At 35.8% G+C, this 26,411-nt stretch overlaps 1 protein-coding gene across 1 annotated transcript in view; it reads left to right on the forward strand.

Moving 5' to 3' along the window:
- The first annotated feature begins 256 nt into the window (after window positions 1–256).
- The window catches only part of TMPRSS2 (transmembrane serine protease 2), a 123,684-nt gene continuing 97,529 nt past the window's right edge, over window positions 257–26,411 (forward strand). Inside the window, exons 1-2 of the mRNA XM_003766371.4 lie at window positions 257–354; window positions 991–1,092. The gene's annotated coding sequence lies outside the window, so the exon portion shown is untranslated. The remainder of the gene's footprint in view (window positions 355–990; window positions 1,093–26,411) is intronic.

Raw genomic sequence — 26,411 nt, forward strand, 5'->3', positions numbered from 1 at the left:
AAATTCACTAGACTTTCATTCGGGAAAGGGCTCTGCTACCTCCCTTCTTTCTATCCTCCTTTGCAATTTACCTTGGGCCTGTCCCAAGAGTAGTGAAACAGCTGCCCCGGGGTCTAGTGCCCGAATCCAGGGATCTTCTCAGGTCATTCCTGGGTGTGTGAAGGCTCATACAGCCTGGGCGCCACCTACCAGGTAAAAGAACCAGTGGGCTGGGAGCCTAGGAAGGAGGAAGAAAGGCTGGGGAGGAGGCGGAGGAGGAAGTAGCCTGAGGGCTCTGGGAGCTGCGGTAGCTGAGTGAGTTCACCTGTGCTTTGCTGGGGAGGAGTCGGGCATAGAGTTCTGTCTACACAGCAGGTAAGTGATACCTGGGGGAGAAATGAAAAATAAAGAGAAACCTATCGGTCTTGGCAATGGGGATCGAGGGCACAATCTGAGAGCTGGTTTGTCAGTTTATTTGAATGTCTTGTGGGGTTGTGTTGGAGGCTATTACTTTGAGGCAAGTGGAACTGAATCTGAGGGTTCTGTTTCCCGAATAACAAATCCAATTTCTTTCTCAAGCCCATATCTCTGTCTATAAAGAGAAAGAGAATAGGAATTACTTAAAGACCCGAAATAATTATGGATTTTGGACAAATGGGTGAGAAAGAGAAGGAGAGGGTGAATCGCTTCTGATCAAACGCGGCAATTACTAATTAAATTTATCCAATTAGTACCAACTCCTTAGATTCTGGCCCTTCGGGTTTTACGCGCCTTAAGGGAAACTTTTCTATACCTACAATTCTTCTTCGGAGGTGGGGATGAAGGAAACTTGCCTTTTTAAATGTTAAATTAGTAGGTGGAGGAAGTCCCAATAAAAATCTTTCTCTTCGGGAGATGCCTTTTGACTCGAGAAAGACTTTGGCTTTTGCTACTTAGTCAATTTACAAGAGAAAGAGACTTCCTGGTGGTTGTGGATTCTGGTGGGTTCATTTACTCTTTTTTTCCCCCTAGCTACCCCTGGATTAGCATCGAGAGTGAGAACTAGATTTTCTGGCTGAGCTGGTTGTTTCTTTGTGGAAAAATCTCAGTACGCAAAGATGCCGTGGATATTACGTGAGTAACTTCTGCTTTTTAGTTGATACAAAGTTTATAGGGCATTTAGCAACTTGTTTGATGCTATCGGAGCTATGGGTTTGTGAATGGGGGGGGGGGAAGGGATCTTCAGGGTTTGAATGGACCACTTCGGGCTCTCTAATTCTGTGCTATTGTCCTTTGTGGGATATCTTTTGGGATTAGGTATGAAGATTATTGGGGGTGGTGGTGGAAATAACTCAAAGAATATGCTCTTGGTTTAACAGAACAGTTTGAGCCTCTTGGTTCATTTTAAATTCTGAGAGAACCTTTTAGAGGTTTTTAGTTACTTGATCAAATCAGAGAAAAGGATAGACTGCCAATAACCTAATCTCTGCTTAGAGGAATGCTGTTTATTTCAATATGTGTTTTGTCTGAATTTTTTTTTTAACTTTTGAAATTTAGTCTCTAAAAAAGGGTCAGGTTGTCTCTAAAGGGGGGAAATGCTGTTGGTATTGCAGAATTTGTAAATTGTAAACCTCCCTCCTTTGAAGAGGAACTGCAGACCCTTAAATTTGATTTTCCACAAGAAAAATGTAGAAATACTGGATCTATCATTGAACACACGATAAGGACACCTTACTCAAAAACTACTTTCAAAGATTATTTTTTTAAGTTTCAAAGTTTTGAAATTATATAAACCTGTCAGGGACTTTGCAAATTCTATTGGTAAAGTGCTTCTGGGAGTGTTTGTTTCCATGGAGAACAGTAATTAACTTTTATACTGGGATATAGACAAAGCTTTTGGGAGGCCAGGGTATGTGTATGCATGTATATATTCATTTTGTTCCTTTTGACTCTATTCAAAACAAAGGACCCCCCTCCCCCACTTTGTAACTTTGCCTGGAACTATTTCTTGATCTTCTAGACCTCTGGGAATCTAGAAAACCAAGTTTCTACAATGGTTTCATAGTATCGGTAGTAGAGAAATGGAAGGACTTAAGGAAACAAGTATTTAATCATTTACTATATGCTAGATATTGTGCTAAGGAATATACAAATGCTACTACATCATTTCATCCTTAACAACCCAGGGAGTTCAGCATTATGCTTCCCATTTTACAGTTGAAGAGCTTGAGGGAGACAGAAGTTGTGACTTGTTCAGATTACAATTAGTAAATCTCTAAGGTTAAATTTGAATTCAGATCTTTCTACTTAGTTTCATAGGCTGCTTTTAGGTTTAACAGGATCTAAGCGAATTGTTTTGAACAAAAATTATGAAATGGCTCATTTTTATACATTTATTTAATATGGACCTGCGATTTCTTTTCTTTCTTTTTTTAATAGCTTTTTATTTACAAGTTATATGCATAGGTATTTTTTCAGCATTGACAACTGCAAATTCTTTTGTTCCAACTTTTCCCCTCCTTCCCCCCATCCCCTCCCCCAGATGGCAGGTTGACCAATACATGTTAAATATGTTAAAGTATAAATTAAATACAATATTAGTATACATGTCCAAACAGTTATTTTGCTGTACAAAAAGAATCGGATTTTGAAATAGTGTACAATTAGCCTGTGAAGGAAATAAAAAATGCAGGTGGGCAAAAATACAGGGATTGGGAATTCTATGTAGTGGTTCATAGTCATCTTCCAGAGTACTTTCGCTGGGTGTAGCTGGTTCAGTTCATTACTCTCTATTGGAACTGTTTGGTTCATCTCATTGTTGAAGATGGCTACATCCATCAGAATTGATCATCATATAGTATTGTTGTGGAAGAATATAATGGTCTCCTGTGGACCTGTAATTTCAATGATAAGACCTGTAAGTAAGGAATTTTCCTCTGTGCAGAGCTGTAATTTCTTTAACCTGTAATCTTAAAGAGTTGCCTATGGCTACCAGGTAGTTATGTTTTATCAAGAATTTGAACCCTTATTGTCACGAATTGTTTGTTGTTCTTAATTTTATTTTATTTTATTATTATTATTTTTTTTTTTCCATTTCAAATCACATTTTATTTATTTATTTTTTTTATTTAATAGCCTTTAATTTACAGGATATATACATGGGTAACTTTACAGCATTAACAATTGCCAAACCTCTTGTTCCAATTTTCACCTCTTACCCCCACCCCTCCCTAAATGGCAGGATGACCAGTAGATGTTAAATATATTAAAATATAACTTAGATACACAATAAGTATACATGACCAAAACATTATTTTGCTGTACAAAAGAATCAGACTCTGAATTATTGTACAATTAGCTTGTGAAGGAAATCAAAGATGCAGGTGTGCATAAATATAGGGACTGGGAATTCAATGTAATGGTTTTTAGTCATCTCCCAGAGTTCTTTTCTGGGTATAGCTAGTTCAGTTCATTACTGCTCCATTAGAAATGATTTGGTTGATCTCGTTGCTGAGGATGGCCTGATCCATCAGGACTGGTCATCATCTAGTATTGTTGTTGAAGTATATAATGATCTCCTGGTCCTGCTCATTTCACTTAGCATCAGTTCGTGTAAGTCTCTCCAGGCCTTTCTGAAATCATCCTGTTGGTCATTTCTTACAGAACAGTAATATTCCATAATTTTCATATACCACAATTTATTCAGCCATTCTCCAACTGATGGACATCCATTCAGTTTCCAGTTTCTAGCCACTACAAAGGGCTGCCACAAACATTCGTGCACATACAGGTCCCTTTCCCTTCTTTATAATCTCTTTGGGATATAATCCCAGTAGTAACACTGCTGGATCAAAGGGTATGCACAGTTTGATAACTTTTTGAGCATAGTTCCAAACTCCTCTCCAAAATGGTTGGATTCGTTCACAACTCCACCAACAATGAATCAGTGTCCCAGTTTTCCCACATCCCCTCCAACAATCATCATTATTTTTTCCTGTCATCTTAGCCAATCTGACAGGTGTGAGTGGTATCTTAGAGTTGTCTTAATTTGCATTTCTCTGATTAATAATGACTTGGAGCATCTTTTCATATGACTAGAAATAGTTTCAATTTCTTCATCTGAGAATTGTCTGTTCATATCCTTTGACCATTTTTCAATTGGAGAATGGCTTGATTTTTATAAATTAGAGTTAATTCTCTATATATTTTGGAAATGAGGCCTTTATCAGAACCTTTGACTGTAAAAATATTTTCCCAGTTTATTGCTTCCTTCTAATCTTGTCTGCATTAGTTTTGTTTGTACAAAACTTTTCAGTTTGGTATAATCGAAATTTTCTATTTTGTGATCAGTAATGATCTCTAGTTCTGCTTTGGTCATAAAACCTTCCCCTTCCACAGGTCTGAGAGGTAAACTATCCTATGTTCCTCTAATTTATTAATAATTTCATTCTTTATGCCTAGGTCATGAACCCATTTTGACCTTATCTTGGTGTCTGGCGTTAAGTATGGATCAATGCCTAGTTTCTGCCATATTAGTTTCAATTTTCCCAGCAATTTTTATCAAACAGTAAGTTCTTATCCCAAAAGCTGGGATCTTTGGGTTTTCAAAGACTAGGTTGCTATATTTGTTGACTGTTTTATCCCTTGAACCTAATCTATTCCACTGATCAACTAATCTATTCCTTAGCCAATACCAAATAGTTTTGGTAACTGCTGCTCTATAGTATAGTTTTAGATCTGGTACAGCTAAGCCACCATCATTTGATTTTTTATTAATTCCCTTGAAATTCTTGACCTTTTGTTTTCCATATGAACTTTGTTGTTATTTTTTCTAGGTCATTAAAATAGTTTTTGGGAGTCTGATTGGTATAGCTAAATAAATAGATTAGTTTAGGTAATATTGTCATCTTTATTATATTTGCTCGCCCTATCCAAGAGCATTTAATATTTTTCAATTGGTTAGATCAGACTTAATTTGTGTGAAAAGTGGTCTGTAATTTTGCTCATAAAGTTTCTGATTTTCCCTTGGCAGATAGATTCCTAAATATTTTATATTATCAGTAGTTACTTTAAATGGAATTTCTCTTTGTAACTCTGACTGTTGGATTTTGTTAGTGATATATAAGAATGCTGATGACTTATGTGGGTTTATTTTATAACCAGCAACTTTGCTAAAGTTGTGGATTATTTCTAATAACTTTTTAGCAGAATCTCTGGGGTTCTCTAAGTATACCATCATGTCATCGGCAAAGGTGATAATTTGGCTTCCTCATTGTCTATTCTTATTCCTTTAATCTCTTTCTCAGCTCTTATTGCTATAGCTAGCGTTTCTAATACAATATTAAATAGTAACGGTGATAGTGGGCAACCTTGTTTCACTCCAGATCTTATTGGGAATGGTTGCAGTTTGTCTCCATTACATATGATGCTTACTGATGGTTTTAAATAGATGCTGCTGATTATTTTAAGGAAAAGTCCATTTATTCCTATACTCTCAAGTGTTTTTAATAGGAATTGTTGTTCTTAATTTTAAAAAAAATTTTGCTGAGGCAATTGAGGTTAAGTGACTTGCCCAGGGTCACACAGCTAGGAAGTGTCAAGTGTCTGAGATCAGACTTGAACTTAGGTCCTCCTAACTTCTGGGCTGGTGCTCTATCCACCTAGTTGCCTCTCAATAATGAATTAAAGCATTTTTTTTCATATAATTATTGATAGTCTCGATTGCTTCATCAAAAAATTGCCTATGCATATTCTTCGACCATTCATCAGTTGATGAATTTGACAAAGTTCTCTATAAATTTGAGAAATAAGATCCCTATATGAGAGACAGAACAAATTTTCCTGATTTTTTTCTTCTTTCCTTTTAAAAATTGGCCTGAATTAACACCTGGAATGCTTTACCATCTCTTTCTTGAAGGTTGTGGTATTGGAATGATCTTGAATTTTCCTTCAGTATTTTCTTTCCAAAGACACTATTCCTATTGCACTTTATGAGGTTTGCTTTTTAAATAAGTAAAATCAATTTAAAATAAATAATTAAGGCAGCCTTGAAAGGAGGAATATTAAGTACTAACCTGTGTGTGTATGGGATTGGCAAAAGGTTGGGAGCTTCTAACAGATGTTTAAAGGCACTCTATGCTTAGTAAGTAACTACTATCTATAGAAGATTAAGGCTGTAGAATTGGAAGAGACCACAGGATCTATCTGTTCCAATCTCCCTCTTTAATATGTAGGGGAACTGAGGCTAAGGAGATTGAATTGCCTAAGATCACAAGGATAGTAAACATCAGAGTAAGCCTATTAGAATCTAGATCCTTCAACTTCATAACATTTTGAATGTTTGAGTTAAAGTAGTGTTTTCATTTATGGTTTATGGATTTAAGAGTTTTCTTTGATTCCCTGCTTCTAGGGAGCTTCTTCTGCTAAGAAAAAAAGATGCAAAGTGGGCGTTTGTAGGATGATAAATAAATAAATTTAAATATAATTAAAATAATTTCTAGTCAAATGTGGTCCTTGGATCCTTTTCACCATGTCAGTCTCCATCAACTTTCCTGTTTTTGGCATATTCAATTTTCATCTTATATTGCTTTATCATTGTGCATAGACATTTATTGTATAGTCAGGTACATCATGCTTTATTTGATTAATGGCTCTATGTCTATTTCTTATCAATTTGCGCATTAAATTATTTGTTGTTGTTCAGTCATATGTAACTCTTCATGACTCTAATTAGGATTTCTTGGCAAAGAAACTGAAGTGGTTTTCATTTACTTCTCTAGCTCATTTTACAGATGAGGAAATGGAGGCAAATCAGGTTCAGTGACTTGCCCAGCATTATATAGCTAATGTCTAGAGTTGGATTTGAACTCAGTTACATCTTTCTGATTCTAGATTCTTCATTTTATATATTGAACCATTTAGCTAACCAGCTAAAAGTACTTTAGAGTGTTTTAAATGAAGGAAATCCCAATTTAGCTGAAAAAAATATGGGAAGTACTGATTGGTTGAAAGTACCAAAGCTGTGTCTTTTTCTTAGTCTTCTTTTTCTTCAGTTCCCCCATCCTTGCTGAATTCAGTTTGAGAAGTTAGTAAACACTACCTTCTATGGTATGTCCAGAGTTTTTGGGGCAGCTTATGTATTTTTTTTTTTTTTTTTTTTTTTTGGAGAGGCAAGTGATTTTCCCTGGGTCACATAGCTAGTAAATGTTAAGTGTCTGAGGTTTGAACTCAGGTCTTCCTGATTCCAGGGGCTCTGCACCTTGTCCATTTGATAGTAAAATTATTTTCTTAATCTCAGCCTCCAAGTTTATTAGTAATGATAATCAGCAAGGACTTAACAGATACTTTAAATAATATTTCCACCAATTTTATGTAAAGACAATTTTTAATATTCATTTGAAAAAAATGACTTTCAAATTCTCTTGCTAGATGCCTTCTTTTCTCCCCTTCATGAGACTGCAAGCAATTTGATATAGCTTATACAAATCATATAAAATATTTCCATATTAATCATGTTGTGAAAGAGGACAAACCAAAAAAACCCCAATAAAGTGAAAAAAAAATATGCTTCAATCTGCATTCAAAATCTATCACCTCCTTCTCTGGATTTTTAGATAGCATTTTTCTATCATGAATTCTTTGGAACTGTTTTGGGTCACTGTACTGCAAATAGATAAGTCATTTATAGTTCATTGTCATAAAATATTTCTGTTACTACATCCTCCTGGTTCTGTTGACTTCCCTTTGCATCAATTCACAAAAATTTTTCCAGGTTTTTCCTGAGAGCATCCTGCTAGCCATCTTTCATAGAACAATAGCATTCCATTACAATCATATCTCAATGCTTATTCAGCCATTCCCCAATTGACGGAGAGATTTCTAATTCTTTGCCACACACACACACACACAAAACTGACTAGGCACTTTTGTATTCCTTACATGTTGGGCACATCAGTTGCCTCAACCAAAGAAGTGAAGAAATGTCATTAAGATATGTATAACATCAAAGAACAACTCAGAACATGAAGTTGTTCTAGATGCTTTTGAGATTCCTTCTAGTTCTAATATTATTATATACAAAATGCTAAAACTTGGTAAGATTAAAATAGGGTTTAAGTGACTAGGAATATAGAATGTAGGAGGTTACTTAAGTGGAAAGAATAATAGTCTTGACTTGTTTTTTAATAACATTTATTTAAAGTTACTCTTGATGATTAGATACACATGTAATAGAAATAAGCCAAAGAAAAGGTTTTCATTATGTGAGAGGTTCTTAATCTTTTTGCATGTCTTCTAGTGAAGCTTTATGGACCTTTTCTTAATGTTTGTTGCCTACATTCATAATTGAAGGAAATGGAAAAATTTATTGGTTCATGAAAATAAAAATGTATTCCTTCCCCTCCTCCCCCCAAGTTCTTGGACTTTGTACTTGTTTCATTCCCTTTTCATCTGACACCTAACAACTATACAAAAATTAGATTGTTTCTACTAGAAACTAAATTTGTGGGAAAGAGGAAGTGACAGGATCTTGTATCTCTCTAAAACAATTTTTATTTTTATGGCTTTTATTTGCCCTTCATAACAACTTGGTGAGTTGGTAGGAAACAGGTTCTGAGAAGTTAATAAATTAAGTTGCCCAAGGCCATATAGATTGTTGAGAGGAGGAAGGGAAGGTAGTGAAGACTGGGGCCTAGGTCTTCTGATACCAGATTAAGTATATGAGCCCAAATAAGGTGCCCATATTAAACAGAATGGGCAGTCTTTTCCATCCATGTTCTTTGAACATGAAAAGCTAATAGCTTCAGAAAATGATGGATGGCTTAGTGGAGAGGTTTGCTGTTTTAAGTCACTTTGAATCAATTTTAGTCATGTTTGATCCCAAACTACTAGGGAGAAGCAGCCAATAATGGAATCCCAAACTGGTGTCATCTTTGATCTCCCCATTTTTGCCCCAATAGTCTATCTGTTCTCAAATCTTGTCATTTTTAGCTTCATGGTATCTGTCTTATAAGTTCCCTTCTCTTAAAAAAAAAAAGGCAAAAGATAGTCCCTAATCTTATGGAGCCTATAACTGAATGGGGGAGACAACACTTGAACAAATATATACCAAGGAAGCTATATACAGTATATAGGAATTAAGAGAGGGGAAATACTAGAGTTAGAGAAGGCTTCCTGTAGAATTTAGAATTTTAGTTGGAATTTGAAGGGTACTAGAAAGGTCAGTAGTCAGACCAAAGGAGGGAGAGCCTTCCAGGAATTGGGGATAGTCAGAGAGAATGCTGGAAGCTAAGAGTTGGAATGTATTTGTTGAAGAATATGGAGGTCAGTATCACTAGATCAAAGAGCAGGAGTTGAGCAAGGTATAAGAAGAGTGTAAAGACTGGAAGGGGAAAGATTGTGAAGGATTACGAATGCCAAATAGAACATTTTATATTTTCTCCTGAAGGCAATAGGAAGCTCCAAAGTTTATTTAGTAGAGGGTGACATGATTGGATTTGAATTTTAGGAAAATCACTGGTTGAATGGAGAGTGGATTGAAGTTGGGAGAGACTAGAGTTGGGCAGACCTAACCAGCAAACTATTACAACAATCAAGGTGTGAGGTGATGAAGACAGTGTTAGATGAGAGAAAGGGGAATATTCAATAGATGTTGCAAATGAATAGGCCGGGGCAACAGATTGGATATGGGGGATGAGAAATAATGATGACTTCTAAGTTTAGAGCAAAGGTTTGCCCTGTACATAATGGGAATGGGGAGAGTTTTTGGGGAAAGATAATAAGTTCAATTTTGGACATACTGAGTTTGATGTATCTACTGGACATCCAGTTTCAGATGTCTGACAAGGCAGGTGGAGATAGGAGTTTAAGAGAGGAGACATGAGCATATTATACTGAAAATAAGTGAAAGGTGGAGACGACTGAGGGGTCAGTTTGTTTGAGGAAATGGGATTATTTGAACTCATAAATAGATTAGCCTTAGCAATGAATAAGGTCACTTCATCATGTGAAACAGGAATTAAATAGATTTTCTATCACCCTCCCCAGCCTATTTCTTCACTAAGAGAGTAAGCATTTTAATATAGGTTATTTATATGCAATCATGTAAAATGTATTTTCATGTTAGTTATGTTGTGAATGATGAAAGAGATCAAAAGAAAAAAAAAAACCCTGAAAAAATGAGGTGAAAATAGTATACTATGATCTGCATTCAGATTATATCAGTTCTTTCTCTGAATGTGAATAGCAAATCCTATCTCCTTCACTTGGGGCTCTGCTAGTTTTCTTAGAGGCCTCTCTCTCTCCTTGGTTCTGAGAGTTTGAGCTCCTGCCTCCTTCTCTGCCCTCTGAATCTCTCCGAATCCAGAAGTTTGTGTTCAGCCTGCAGCCATCACAAAGGTAGACAATAGAATGAGTCTGTCTTGGCCTCCAAGAGCTTCTAGCGTGCTTGTCTTGAGAGCTTCTTGCTTATATGCTGTACACTGAATACAAACCAATCATTATATTATTGTACCAAAGTTCCCTTTTAATGCCATGACCCAGTTTCTCCAATTGTCCTATTTAGTTATTCTGCCTCAGGTTATAATCTTTCCCTTTTAATGTTTGATGAGATAAAGGTCTACCTCAGTTGCTCTGCCCCAAAACCTCAGGCTATAATCATTCCCTTTTAAGTGGTTGATGAGATAAAGGTTTTATATCTTTAGGTTATAGACATTCCTTCTTAATGTTTGACTGGATAAAGGTTTATCCATTTTACATGTCATTAGAATAACAATAACCTCCCTCCATTGTGTCATCCTAGGGGCCTCCCCCATTAGGTTATCCCCACTCAGGTACCTCCCCCATTGTGTCATTATTCTTGTTATCCCATAAAAGGCTTGCCCTCTGAGTACTTTGTGGCTAGACTCTTTGAGATGATAGTCTCTTCTATCCCTGGGATCAACCATGGATCCATTGGTCCCAGTATCTCTCTCCATTTAATAAACTATTGAATTGGTCTCTAATCTCTGTCTTGCTCAGTTTCTTTGGCATTACAATATAATTAGGAAACCATTATTGTAGGATTAAATCAATGCTAAACTAGATTTAACCATTGTCTCCTCAATTCCGCTTAGGACCCTGTTTGAAGTTCTGGCCCATAACATCTCCTTGTAGGATTAAATCAGTCATACTGAACCATGCTAAATTAGATAACTATTGTCTCTATCAATTCCATTGACTTAGTACTTGTAAGAATCCTTTGTTTCAAGTTCAGAGTTCTAGCCCATAATGGAATTGTCATGAATCATTGTATTGCTAGGAATAGTTAAGGTATCTATAATTGATTCTTGTATAAGGTTGCTTTACTGTATACAACATCCATGCATCAGTTCATGTAAATCTTTCCAGATTTTTCTGAAATCTTTCTGCTTATCATTTCTATAGTATAATAGCATTTCATTACATTCACATATCACAATTTGTTCAGCTGTTCCCTAATTGATTGAGTATTCCATGAATTTCCAATTCTTTGCCACCACAAAAAGAAGTTAAAAATGTTTTTGTAGGTCCTTTTCTCTCTTTTATGATCCCTTTGGGATACAGACCAACCTAGAAGTGCTATTGCTGGATCAAAGGATATAAACATTTTGATTGCCACTTGGGTATAGTTTCAAATTACTTTCCTGAATGGTTGATCTAGTTCACAATTCCATCAACAATGCATTAGTGGCTCAATTGGGGTTAAGTGACTTGCCCAGGGTCACACAGCTAGGAAAAGTTAAGTGTCTGAGGTCATATTTGACTTCAAGTCCTCCTGACTTCAGGGCTGGTGCTCTATCCACTGCGCCACCTAGCTGCGCCCCCCCCCCATTTTTTTTACATTTCTTCCAACATTTATCATTCCCCCACCCCCACCCCCATCATATTGGCCAATCTGATAGGTGTAGGTTGTTACCTCAGAGTTGCTTTAATTTGCATTTCTCTAAACCAAAAGTGATGTAAAGAATTTTTTCATTATATGACTATAGATAGCTTTGATTTCTTCATCTGAAAACTGCCTGTTCATATCCTTTGACATTTATCAATTGAGGAATGACTTGTAGTCTTAGAAATTTGACTTAGTTCTCTACATATTTTGGAAGTGAGATTTTTATTAGAAACACTTACTGAAAAGATTGTTTCTCAGCTTTCTGCTTTCCTTCTAATTTTGGTTGCATTGGTTTTGTTTGTGTAAAACTTTAAAAAATGTAATATAATAAAAATATCCATTTTGCATTTGCAATGTTCTTTATCTCTTGTTTGATCATAAATTCTTTTCTCCTCCATAGATCTGACAGGTAAACTATTCCTTACTTTTCTAATTTGTTTGTGATATTACCCTTTATGTTTAAATCATATATCCATTTTGACCACATCTTTGTAAATGGTGTAAGATGTTGGTCTATAACTAGTTTCTGCCAAACTATTTTCTAGTTTTCTAAGAAGTTTTTGTCAAATAGTGAGTTCTTGCCCCAGAGGTTGGAATCTTGGAATTTATCTATCCAATAGTGATTACTATAATCATTTACTATTGTGTTTATTTACATAGTTTATTTCTTTGATTCACCAATCTATTTCATTCACCACTATTTCTTAGCCAGTACCAGACAGTTTTGATAATTGCCTCTTTAGAGTATAATTTTAGATCCTGGTATACCTTCTCTTTCATCCCCTTTTCCTAGCTCCTCATTAAATCCCTGGCTATTCTTGACCTTTTATTCTTCCAGATGAATTTTGTTCCTATTCTAACTATTATATATATTGTAGTTTGATTGGAACAGTATTGAAAAAGTAAATTCATTTAGGCAGCATCATCAATTTTATCATATTAGCTCCAATATTACTCATGAACAATTGATGACTTTATTTGGTATGAAAAGTGATTTGTAATTGTATTCATGTAGTTCTTGGGTTTATTTTGGCAGGTAAACTTCCAAGTATTTTATGTTGTTTACAGTTACTTTAAATGGAATTTCTCTTTCTTTCTCTAGTTGCTGGGCTTTGTTAGTAATATATAGAAATGCTGATGATTTAATTTAAGTTAATATGATGATATTTTAGGCTTAGATTATTTAGTTTCCAATTAATTTTTAAGCTATCTTTCCATAGCCCTTTATTAAATGCAATTTTTATTTCATTTAGATCTGAAAAGGATGCAATTAATATTTCTGCCTTTCTGCATTTGATTGTGAAGTTATTATATCCCAATATGTGGTTAGTTTTTCTGTTGGTGACATGTACTGCCGAGAAAAAGGCATATTTCTTTCTATCCCCATTCAATCCCCCCCCCCCCATCTCTTATATTTAATTTTAATTCTGTTCACTTGCTTAACTTTTTTCTTGTTTATTTTGTGTTTAAGTATATCTGTTTCTGAGAATTAAATCCCTTCTAATATATTTTTACTGTCTATTTTTTCTTGTAATTCATTTACATTTTTTTTTTTTTTTTAGAAATTTGGATATTATGTCTTTGATGCATATTTGTTTAGTATGATATTATTTCTTTATCGATGGTGTCTTTTAGGAAGATGTATTTTCTTTCCTTGTATCTTTTAATTAGATCTATTTTTGCTTTTGCTTTGTCTGAGATAAAGATTGCTAGCCCCCCCCCCCCCTTTTTTTAAACTTTACCCAAAGCATAATGTATTCTTCTTCAGCTTTTATTCTATGTCTGTCTCTCTGCTTCAAATGTGTGGGGTTTTCGGTAAAGAACATATTGTAAGATTCTAATTTTTGATCTATTCTGCTATGGATTTCTGTTGGGATGCTATGGGATGATTCATCTCATTCATATTTATAGTTGTCATTACTGTGTATTTCTCGCTATCCTATTTTCTCTTCTGTTAATACTTCTCTCTGTCTCTGTCTCTCTCTCCCCTTCTCCCTCTCCTTTTACCCTGTCCCTCCTCACAACCAACTTCTGTTTCTGTGCCACAAATTCTCTCAAACTGCTTTCCTTTCTATTAATCCCTCCACCCTTATTTTTTCCTTTTTTCTCTTCCTATAGGGTAAGATTCCTATAACCAACTGACTGTGTAAATTATTTCTTCTTTAAGCCAAATCTGATGAAAGTAAAGTCTGAACAATATTCACCTTTCCTTATTTCCCTCTTCTGTACTGTCTTATATACCTCTTCCTGAAATAAAATTTATTTCATTCTGCCTCCCTCTTTTCTCCCAGTACAATCCCTTTTTTTAATCCCTTAATTTTTTTTTTAATATGTTCACATCAAAGTCAACTTATATCCATACTTTCTGCCTATGTATATTCCTTCTTAATGTACTAATAAAGAGCTAAAATTCTTAAAAGTTGGCAAATAATCTTCCTAAGTAGGGATGCTAACAGATTGACTTAGCTTTTTATGCTTCCCTTCAGTATTGTATTTGAAGACTGAATTTTTTTTTTATTATAGCTTTTTATTTACAAGATATATGCATGGGTAATTTTTCAGCATTGACAATTGCAAAACCTTTTGTTCCAACTTTTCCTCTCCTTCCCCTCACCCCTTCCCCCAGATGGCAGGTTGACATGTTAAATATGTTAAAATATAAGTTAATTACAATATATGTATACATGGAAGACTGAATTTTCTGTTCACCTTTGGTGTTTTCATCAGGAAAGTGTGAAAGTTTTCTATTTCATTAAATTAAAATTCCATCTACCTCCACCCCTGGCCAAAGATTATGCTCAAATTTTCTGGGTCATTGATTCTTGATCATAATCCCCCAAACCCTCTGATCCTCGAATATATAAACTGCTAAGTCCTATATGGTTCTGCTATGGCTCTTTCATGAGTTAATTATTTCTGACTGTTTGTAATGTTTTTATCTTGACCTGGGAATTCTGAAATTTTATTATACTGTTCTTGGAGTTTTTCATTTTGATAGCTTTTTCAGGAGATGATGGGTGGATTCTTTCAATTATGATTTTATCCTCAGGTTTTCAGATATTGAAGCAGTTTTCCTTAATTCCTTGAAAAAGGCAGTCCAGCTCTTTTAGGTAGTTCAGTGATTCTTAAATGATGTCTCCTGGATCTATTTTTCAGGTCAGTTTTTTTTCCCACGGAGATTTTACATTTTCTTTTATTTTTCATTCTTTTGATTTTGTTGGATAGATTCTTGATGTCTCATAAAGTTATTAATGTGCACTTGCCCAATTCTAATTTTTAAGGAATTTTTTTTCAGTGAGCTTTTATATCTTTTCTTTCTGACCAATTTACTTTTAAGAAGTTTTCTTCAGTGAATTTGTGTACATCTTTGCGGTGGTTTTCCTGGAAGGCAGACTTAGTCTCAGTTGAAATAAATAATTACTCCAAAATCGCAGCCAGGTGGTAAAAATGCAAATGTTTATTTCTCCTTCCAAAATAGCCCGGTTAGTTGAGGCCTATCTCTCTACCTGGCTCCAAGAGATCTTGCAGCTTTGTCCTTGGCTTCTGCCTCTGCTTTCTTCAGCCTCCAGCTCAACTCCGACTCGTGGCTTCTCAATCTCCAACTGAGGCAAGTACCCTTGTGTATCTCCCAGAGTGCTCTGTCTCCAACCCCAGTCGAAGTTTCCCAGAACTCTTTCAAGTGACTCATAGGAACTGAATTTATGCTACTTCTCTGAGAGTGGGATTGTGGGATATCTCCCAGCATGCTCTCTGAAATCTCCCAAACATGTGAACTCCATTGAGTTCTTAGATACTTATGAGCTCTCTAAAGGTGTGAACACTAGCATTGTTTCCATCAGTTGTACTTAGTACTTAGTTCAAGTTCTGTCCCAAAATAACTCTTTCTAAGATTAAATCAACTCCAATGGCTTAACACTTTGTAAAGATTCCAACATCTCCCCTTTTCTTTTGATTTAGACCATAGGCGATCATGACCTCCTTGACTTCTTAAGGAGGTGAGAACTCCAAAAAGGTGATCATGCCTTCCCTGACATCTCAGGAAGGGAGATGAAAATACAAAGGAAAAAGAAAATCATATCAGATTAGGGGGCTTCTCGAGGGGCTCACTTGAAACAAGGTGTACACAAATCCATCAATATAACACAGTCTAGTAGCAATGTTAACAAATAACATGAATTAACATGAGAATTTACACATTTACACATTGTCCATTAGTTCATGTGCCAGGAATTCAATGATTCCTGTAAGCTTTGAAATAAACAATTTTTCATAACATGAATCAACACACAGAATTATACATCTCCATAAGTCCTAAAAATAGTCCCGAAGAAATCCATTGTCCATTAATGTGCCAAGAATCCAATAATAGATTTTAAAGTTATTTTAACAGTCTCATTATCAGCCATGCTCTTTCAGTATCAGATGTTTCTTGAATCTTCTTTGTTTTGAAGAACTTGAAACAGTCTCTTCTTGTGTTAGAAATCCAATGATTTATGAAGATTTTAAAATTATTTTAACAGTCTCATCAGTCATGCTCCTTCAGTGTCAAGTGTTTCTTAAATCTTCTCCTTCGTTTTAAGGTCTTTCTCTTTATCATCTGGTAATTATATTGGAGCTATTTGCACTGGATACTGCTCCATTGGCAGATTTTAAAAATCTGTATTCTCTCCAACTGTAATCCTGATTGCTTTTCTGTTGGTTGATGACATCAGAGTCCTGAATTTCTAAAGACTCTCTGGGTGTAACCTCAGCTGCTATCATGCCCCACCTGTCCTTTGATTGATACTTAGGAGCTGGGCCTTGCCTTTCACTTCTCTGAGTCAATATACATTCAGAGGCCCAATGAAAGCCTTGATTGCATTTTGAACATGGTGTTTTGGGTTTTCTCTCACCCTGTCTTCTCATTCTATCTCCATATCTGCATTGAGCTCTCAAATGTCCAACTTTTCCACACTGAAAATATCAACGAGTTTCTCTAGAATTCTGTTGCCAAGAGGGACCCTGTCTTGCCATATTCATCATAGTTTGGGTATAATAAGCATTTGTGCCCACTGTGGCACAGCGTCTTATGATCTCCTCTATAGGAGCATCTTTGTTTAGTCCCCATATAATTCTTTTGCAAATCTCATTGGCATTTTCCTTAGCCAGATGTCTTGTCATTATTTCTGTAGCAGCATTATTTCCAATGGTTCTGATTACAGCTGTTTGCAAATGTCCCACAAAATCTGCAGAAGGTTCATTGGGACCTTGCTCTATTTTTGTGAAAGCTTTATTTCCATCTTTTTGTCCAGGGAGAGAATTCCAAGCTTTTATTGCAGCCTTAGAAATCTGCTCATATGCTGTTATGGGATAATAAATCTGTTCTGAATTCTCTGCATACTGACCTTCACCAGCTAGGTGGTCAAAAGTGATTTGTCCAATAGTTCCTGTTTGCCTATTGCGTTGGGCTTGAATCCTACATAATTGATGATACTCTGAAAGCCACAACAAATTTTGTCCAGGTTCTAAGCATGTTTTTGCTATGGATTTCCAATCATTTGGGGTTAAGATTTCATAAGACAAATTATCTAGCAACATCTTCACATAAGATGATGTAACCCCATAAAGAGTGCAAGCCTTTTTCAGGTCTTTGAGGATCTCCATGTTAAAAGGAGCATATCTTTGACTTTCTTGACCAGAGGAATTAAACTGGGAAATTACAGGAAAAATATGGGGCTGTAGTTCCCTCACATCTACACCCTTTTCTTTGGCCTTCATTAAGCCTTTTTGCAATCTACTCATAGGAATGGTTGGATGCTGAGGAGGAGGTGCTGGTGCTGTCACTGCCCCTTCCCCCCCACTGCCCCTCCTCCCTCCATCCCTGAGGGTGGAGTTGATGGAGGAGAGTCAATCACTTGCTCCTGGGGTGGGGCTAAAGCTGACTCCTGAGGTGGAAAGTCACCACACCCTTGCTCACTTAAGTCTCCATGCCCTGTGGGGATATGGTCATTAATCTCTTCATTGTCTTCCTCCTTAATATCAGGCTTCCCTATTTGGCTACTCTGAGAAGCAACTTTTTTCTTTCTTCTAGGGATAGGGTTTCTTAGTGCTAACTGAATTATATTGTATAAATGGAATGCCTCTATGGAAATTGAATGAGGACCGTTTTCATTGTAATATGCGGACACATGTTGTCCAACCAGGGACCAGTTATCTTGAGAGATCTGTTCCTGCTCTACTAACCAAGGGGAGATGCGGTTTAATGTACCCAGAAGTCTAGCTACCTGTCCCCAAGTTATAAGTAGCCCTTGTCCTTCTATCAGCTTAAGCATGCTTTCTATAGCACCACTCGTGGGTGGGGATGGAGAGTCTTTAGCTAGCATTTGTCCCATTTTAGCCAAAATTCTACTTTAATTCTTTTAACAAAATTTCTTTGTTGTACTCACTCTGATTTCTGAGTTGAGAAGACTTTTCCACTCGATCAGGCTTTTCTACTGAAATCAGGATCGGAGCTTTTCCACTGAAATCAACTTAGGGTCCTGTCAGCCCCACGTTGGGGGCCAAAATGTGAAGGTTTTCCTGGAGGCAGCCTTAGTCTCAGTTGAAATAAATAATTACTCCAAAATCGCAGCCAGGTGGTAAAAATGCAAATGTTTATTTCTCCTTCCAAAATAGCCCGGTTAGTTGAGGCCTATCTCTCTACCTGGCTCCAAGAGATCTTGCAGCTTTGTCCTTGGCTTCTGCCTCTGCTTTCTTCAGCCTCCAGCCAGCTCCGACTCATGGCTTCTCAATCTCCAGCTGAGGCAAGTACCCTTGTGTATCTCCCAGAGTGCTCTGTCTCCAACCCCAGTCGAAGTTTCCCAGAACTCTTTCAAGTGACTCATAGGAACTGAATTTATGCTACTTCTCTGAGAGTGGGATTGTGGGATATCTCCCAGCATGCTCTCTGAAATCTCCCAAACATGTGAACTCCATTGAATTCTTAGACACTTATGAGCTCTCTAAAGGTGTGAACACTAGCATTGTTTCCATCAGTTGTATTTAGTACTTAGTTCAAGTTCTGTCCCAAAATAAGATTAAATCAACTCCAATGGCTTAACACTTTGTAAAGATTCCAACACATCTTTTTACATTTTTTGTGTCCTTTACTAAGCTGTTGACTCTTTTTTTGAAGATTCTCTTGCATCACTCTCATTTCTTTTCCCATTTTTTTCTCCTTCTCTTATTTGATTTTAAAAATCCTTTCTGAGGTCTTTCAAGAGGATTTTTTGACCTCAGATCACTTGCCATTCCTCAGTGAGGCTTCACATATACATGTTTTGACCTTGTTGTCCTCTTCTGAATTTGTGCTTTGATTTTCCCTGTTGCCATAATATTTTTTTTATAAGGTTGGGTTTTTTCTCTCATTTTCCAGTTTATTTTGTGAATTTTAAAGTTGAACTCTCTTCCTGAGGAACCGAAGGTACTGTTCCAATCTTCTTTCACTGGAGTCCAGAGGCCTGGTCATTGGCTTTCCAAATCTGGGTATTCATGGCTGGTAGCTTGCCCACTGTGCCAAAGTGGCCCCACCTAGTTGTGTCTGTTGGATGTAAGAGATGGAGGGAATGGATTGGAGCTGGCACTTTGCCTACTGTCCTAGAGCTGGAGGCCTAACAGATGGTTTGCTGTGTTGCTGGTCTTCTGATCTGGGATCAGAGCCTAGGCTGCTGATCTGTGCTGTGATTAAAAGCCTCCTACTAGTGTACCTGGATTTCACCTGTGCTGTATTATATTGGCCCTTTACCCAAGTAAGATACACATTTCCTGCAGTCCTAAGTTATCTTGTGCTAGAAAATTGTTATACTTCATCTTCTTTTGGGTTCTAATGCTCCAGAATTCATTTAGAAGTTTTATTTAAAGTTGTTTTGAGGGAAACTGAGGAAAGTCCAAACCTAGCTTTTTTCTCTGCTATCTTGGCTCTCTCTATGCTGATTTTCTTTTCTTTTTCATATTGCTTTTTATTTCTTTTTCTTTTTTTAACAATAGATTTTTCTTTTTAAAATACAAAGATAGGTTTCAACATTCACTCTTGCAAAACCAAAAAAAAATTTTTTTTCCCTTCTTTTCCCTCCAGCCTTCTCCCCTGAACTGTAAGCAATCTAATATATGTTAATCACATGCAGTTCTTCTAAACATATTTGAACATTTATCATGCTGCACAAGAAAAATCAGGTCAAAAAGGAAAAAAAAATAAGAGAGAAAAAAGCAAAAAACAGCAAAAAAGGTGAAAATACTATATTGTGATCCATATTCAGGCTTCTTAGTCTTCTTTCTGGATGCAAATGGCTCTCTCCCTCACAAGTCTATTGGATTTGGCATGAATTACCTCACTGTTTAAAAGAGTTATATCCGTCAGAGTTGGTTATCACATAATCTTGTTGCTGTGTACCATGTTCTCTTGGTTTTACTCACTTCATTTAGCATAAATTTATGTAAGTCTTTCCAGGTCTTTCTGAAATTGTCCTGCTATTCATTTCTGTTAGAGCAGTAATATTCTCTAACATTCAGTGCTGATTTTATTAAGTACTTAAGTTTCCTGAATAAGAGCTATTATCTCCTAAAAGAATTCATATAAGAAAACAAACAAGTAAATAAAGATATCTTATTTAAACTCTCATATACTATTTTATTATCATTTCATAAAGATTAGGATATTTCTCTTGAATGAACAGTGAAGGATGAGTTATGCCCAGATTTGAACAATAGGTTTTTTTTTTTTTTAATAGCTTTTTATTTACAAGTTATATGCATGGGTAATTTTACAGCATTGACAATTGCCAAAACTTTTGTTTCAATTTTTCCCCTCATTCCGCCTACCTCCTCCCCCAGATGGCAGGTTGATCAATACATGTTAAATATGTTAAAGTATAAATTAAGATTTGAACAATGGTAGAGAAAACTAATTATGAAATTTTAAATGACTTGTGTTTCTCTCTGAATGAGTCTCATTAAAATTTTAAAAAATTAATATCTTTTATTTAGATCAAATTTGTTTTGACTTCTATTCTTTGCTGGTCAAAGAGCTATGCCTTGAAAGCAAAAATAAAAAAAATAAAAAAAGAAGAAAAGAAAGCTCAACATTTTAAATATGTAGAGTAACTGAGTTTGAGGATATATGAAAAATTTCATGCCCATGGTTCTTCACTTCTGCAAACAAGGGAAAAAAGAATATTTCCTTTTCACATGTTCTAACTCGCTATTAATTGGAGAAATGTAAATCAAAACTATTCTGAAGTACAACCACAAAATGACATGTGTCAGAGGGATGTAGGGGAAATGAGACATTAATGCATTGTTAGTAGAGTTGTGAACTGATCTAACTATTTTGTAGAGTAAATTAGAACTATGCCCAAATAGCTTTGAAATCATTTATACCATTTGTCTCAGAAATACTACTACCAGGTCTGTGTCCCTAAAGAGATAAAAAATAAAATAGAAAAGGACTTACTTACATGTACAAAAATATTTATATCAGTTCTTTTTTGGGAGCAAAGAATTGGAAATTGAGGGGATACCCATCATTGGAGGACTGGCTGAATAAATTGTGGTATGTGATTATAATGGAATATTATTGTGCTATAAGAAATGATCAGCAAGATGCTCTCAGAATATTTTCTGAGACATGGGAATATTTTCATAAACTTATGTGAAGCGAAATGTGCTATGTACAAAGTAGTGGCAGTATTGTAAGATTATCAATTGTGAATGACATATTGATTGATAGTTGTCCTTCATTTTTGAAAAGGACCAAGATGACATCACTTTGTTAGAGTTGAATTACAACATGTCAGACTGTGGCTGATCAGACTAAATAGGAGCTTGGAATGCTTTCTCACAGATTGGACAAAAATAGTCCATATGAACATTTAAAGTAGCTTCTCCAGTTTTGCCCAGTTTCCTTTGGAGTAATTCAATTTTGCTTTGTTCATAGAAGACAGCACCTTCTCTGAAGGCACACCATGCTGGGCAGTTCTGTGTCAGTGTCTTCCTTGTCATGCAATCAATTATTTTTTTCCCCCCTTTTTTATTATTATAGCTTTTTATTTACAAGATATATACATAGGTAAATTTTCAGCATTGACAGTTGCAAATCCTTTTGTTCCAACTTTTTCCCTCCTTCCCCTTACCCCTTCCCCGAGATGGCAGGTTTACCAATACATGTTAAATATGTTAAAGTATAAGTTAAATACAATATATGTATACATGTCCAAACAGTTATTTTGCTGCATAAAAAGAGTCGGACTTTGAAATAGTGTACAATAATTAGCCTGGGAAGGAAATAAAAAATGCAAGCAGACAAAAATAGAGGGATTGGGAATTCTATGTAGTAGTTCATAGTCATCTCTAAGAGTTCTTTCCCTGGGTGTAGCTGGTTCAGTTCATTACTGCTCTATTGGAACTGATTTGGGTCATCTCATTGTGGAAGAGGGCCATGTCCATCAGAATTGATCATCTTATAGTATTGTTGTTGAAATTATGCAATCAATTCTAAAGTTCTTGAGAGCTACTTTGAGAGTGTCCTTATATTGCTTTTTCTGACCACTGCTTGCCCTGTGTGAGTTCTTCATAAAATAATTTTTTGGGCAAGCATACATTTGGCATTCAAACGATGTGGCCAGCCCAACTGAGTTGTGCTTTCTGCCATAGAATTGAAATGCTTGGTAGTGTAGTTCAAAAAAACCCCAAAACCTTAGTGTCTGGTATCTTAGCCTGCCAGGTGATCTTCAGAATCTTCTTAAGACAATTCAAATGTGCTTGATCCCATGCTTTTTAGTATAATGTTTTCAGTTATGTTGTCAAATACCTTCAGTGAGGACAAGCATAGAATCAGTCACTAATTGCAGTGATGGTAAATTGTTCAACTTGAAAAGGCTACAAGCCAAAACTAAAGTAGAGGGAGTGTTGGTGCATAATTTTTTTGTTTGCAGATTATTGTACACTCAATACAGTCTATAAAGTGGAGATGTAACAAAGTTCAATTCTTTGCAGCTTCTGCTAATTTTGGCCTAACAATTAATATCAAGAAAATACTCATCCTCCATCAGCCTGCTCTACACCATCTATATGTGGAACCATCAGTTACAATAAATGGTGAAGCTTTGAATGTTGTAGATAAGTTCACTTTGACAGTATGCTTTCCAGGGATGTCCACATTGATAATGAGATTGATGCACCTATTGCCAGAGCTAGGTCAATGTTTAGAAGGCTCCAAAGGAAAGTGTAGGAGAAGAGAAGTTAATGTTAGATGACTACCAAACTGAAGATCTACAGAACCATTGTGTTGACCTCAGTGTTTTATGACTGTGAAACCTGGACAGTTAATGACATAACTTTTCTCAGAATACAGTGATCTAAGACAAGGAAAAGAGAATCTGGAACTCAGTTTTAAAAATGAATGTTATATTTAACATATATTGGTTTACCTCCCACTTGGGGGAGGGGGTGGAGAGGAGGGGAAAAATTGAAACAAAAGGTTTGGCAATTGTCAATGCTGAAAAAAATTACCCATGCATAAGCTGTATAAATAAAAAAAAAATGAATGTTAAAAATTGTTTTTCATATAACTGAGGAAAAATAAAATGCTAAACAGAATTAAAATAAAAAAAAAATAATTTCCTTTCATTTTTGTAAGATTTTGAGTTCTAAATTTTCCTCTCTCCTTCCATCTCCTTCCCCTTCCCTAAGACAGCAAGCAATCTGATATAGGCTATACATGTACAATCATGTAACCTATATTTCTCATTAGTTCCCTTGAAATTCTTGATCATTTGTTCTTCCAGATGAATTTTGTTGCTATTTTTTTCTAGGTCATTAAAATAGTTTCTTGGGGGTCTGATTAATATAGCACTAAATAAATAGATTAATTTAGGTAGTATTGTCATCTTTATTATATTTGCTCACATATATTTCTCTATCAGTTATTTTGTGAAAGAAGAATCAGAACAGGGAAAAACTGAGAAAAACAACAACAAAAAACTACAAAAAAGTGAAAATAATATGCTTCAATTTGCATTTAGACTTCATAATTCTTTCTCTGGATATGGATAGCATTTTCTATCACAAGTGTTTTGGGATTGTTTTGGATCATTGTATTGTTGAGAAAAGCTAAATCTATCATAATTGATCATAACACAATGCTACTGTTTCCATGTATAGTGTATAGGTTCTGCTCACTTCATTCAGTGTCATCCAAGTCTATCCAGATTTTTCTGAAATCTACCTGCTCATCATTTCTTATAGCACAATAGTATTCTATTACATTCATATACCACAACTTGTTCAGCCATTCCCCAATTGATGGGCATCTCAATTTCCTATTCTTTGCTACCACAAAAAGAGCTGTTATAAATATTTTTCTATATGTGGGTTCTTATCCTTTTTTATGATCTCTTTGGGATACAGACTTAGATTAATGGTATTTCTGGATCAAAGAGTATACACAGTATCAAAGCCCTTTGGACATAGTTTCAAATTGCTCTCCATAACGTACTAATATATGATTGATCATAAATATCTTTGAGTTACTTTTTTTTTAAGCCCCTACACTTTTAAGAAGGTGAGAACTAGGTGATTACATCTGCTTCAACTTCCTCTTTTTCACTGTGTTGTTCTACTTTCCCTTCTGATTATTTTTAAGTTTCCTATATATTAAAAAAATTTTTTTAGTTCCATGTATATTTTTATCCCCCTGTGTCCTTTTTAACCCCCTGAAAGTACTTTTTTTTTGCTTTTAGAAATCCTTTCCACTCTCCTTTCTCATTCTCCTTATATGACTGGACTATTAGGAAAACCTTACTTGTTTGGGGAGATATCAAAGATATAGGATTTGACAGGTCAGTTTATGTAGAGTTAGCGTTACAAGAAGATTGCTCTCTTGCTTGGTTTCCTTTTCTTCAGAACTAAGTCTCTGTTCCATTATAACTTATACCTCTGAGAGCCACACTGGACACATCTACCCTTCTCCAAGATCTTTGTTCATTTCTCCTATTCTTTCCTTTGAGTAGCTGGGAAGAATTGGTGTTAGTTATTTCTTTCAATATTGATCAACTTCAGGCATAAACACTGTTTTATAGAATCCCTTCAGCTGGATTGTAAATTATGAGTTTGTGAATGGGATTGAAGCTGGGCACAGAAAGTCAGTTGGTCATAGAGATAATGAATGAGAGGTGAAAGTATTCAAATTTACAGGTTTAATTCTTAATATTTTTTGTTATGTTGTAGTTATGAGAGAATTCATTTTATCATTTTGTGGATTCAGTTATAATTACATATGTTGCATAATTTTTTCTTTTTGAGGATGTGGGATTAAAAAAGCAATTTGTGCAATTTTCTGGTCATATAAAGAACGCTTTCTCTCTTTTTCTCTCTCTCTTGTTTAAACTTCTTCTAGCAGTGTTATGGGTTTGAATCATGGAACTATTAAGTGCCTACTATGTACTAGGCAATGGAAATAGAAGGAAAGACAAAAGATAGTTTGTACCCTCAAGGAGCTCACAATCTAATGGGGAAAACATACAAATTTTTATTGTTTTTGTTTCAGTTGTTTTCAGTTGTGTCCTACTCTTTATGACTCCTTTTGGTGTTTTCTTGGCAAAGATACTAGAGTGATTTACTATTTTCTTCATCTCATTTTAGAGATGAGGAAACTGAGGCAAAGAGGGTTAAGTGACTTGTCTAGGATCACATAGTAAGTGTTAGAGGCTGGATTTGAACTCAGAATGAGTCTTCCTAACTCCAAATGAAGTGCTTTATCTACTGTACCACCTACCTACTCAATAATATGTAAAATAGGAAATAATCAGAGAAAAAGAACTACTAGAATTAAGAGGGGCTGGGAAAGTCTTGCTGTAGAAGGTTGTATTGTGTTTTGGGCCTATCTTCTGGAACCAAGAAGGGTAAATCTTAAACCTTCACAAAGGACCATGTTTCAAATATCACCTATCACATTTCATTCCATATCCTTTCTTCCTTTCTCCTTCAAGTCTATCTATAAAGTAGATGATCCTCTTCCTCATTTCACTCTTAAGCTTATGTTGTTGTTTTTCAAAAAATGTGCTCACTATTGAAAAGAATGCTCCAGATATGGTTGTTAATGTGACTATCATATCTCTAGGTTCTTTTCACATGAAATGCTGGTAAACCAAATTTCATATTTCTCTTCTCTCCTTCCTTCCTTTCATTCTTTCTTCCCTCTTTTCCTTCCTCTTGCTGTCCCTTCCTTCCTTCTTTTATTTCCTCCCTTCTCTCTCCCTCCTTTCTTTCCTCTCTTTTTCCTTTCCTTCCTCCCCTCTTCCCCCTTCCCTCTTCCCTCTTCCCTCTCTCCTTCCTCCCACCTCCCTCCTCCCTCCCTCCCTCCCTTCTCCTTCCCTTTCTTTCTTCTTTCTTTCCTCCCTCCCTTCCTTCCTCCATCCCTTCCTTCCTTCCTTCCTTCCTTCCTTCTTTCCTTCCTTCCCCCATCCCTTTCTCTCTCTTTCAAATGTGAGCTGATTAGAGGGTTTTATATTGCATTTGGATTTAACAGAATTTAGCA

Source organism: Sarcophilus harrisii, chromosome 3 (genome assembly GCF_902635505.1).
Source record: "Sarcophilus harrisii chromosome 3, mSarHar1.11, whole genome shotgun sequence".
NCBI classification, from domain to species: Eukaryota; Metazoa; Chordata; class Mammalia; order Dasyuromorphia; family Dasyuridae; genus Sarcophilus; species Sarcophilus harrisii.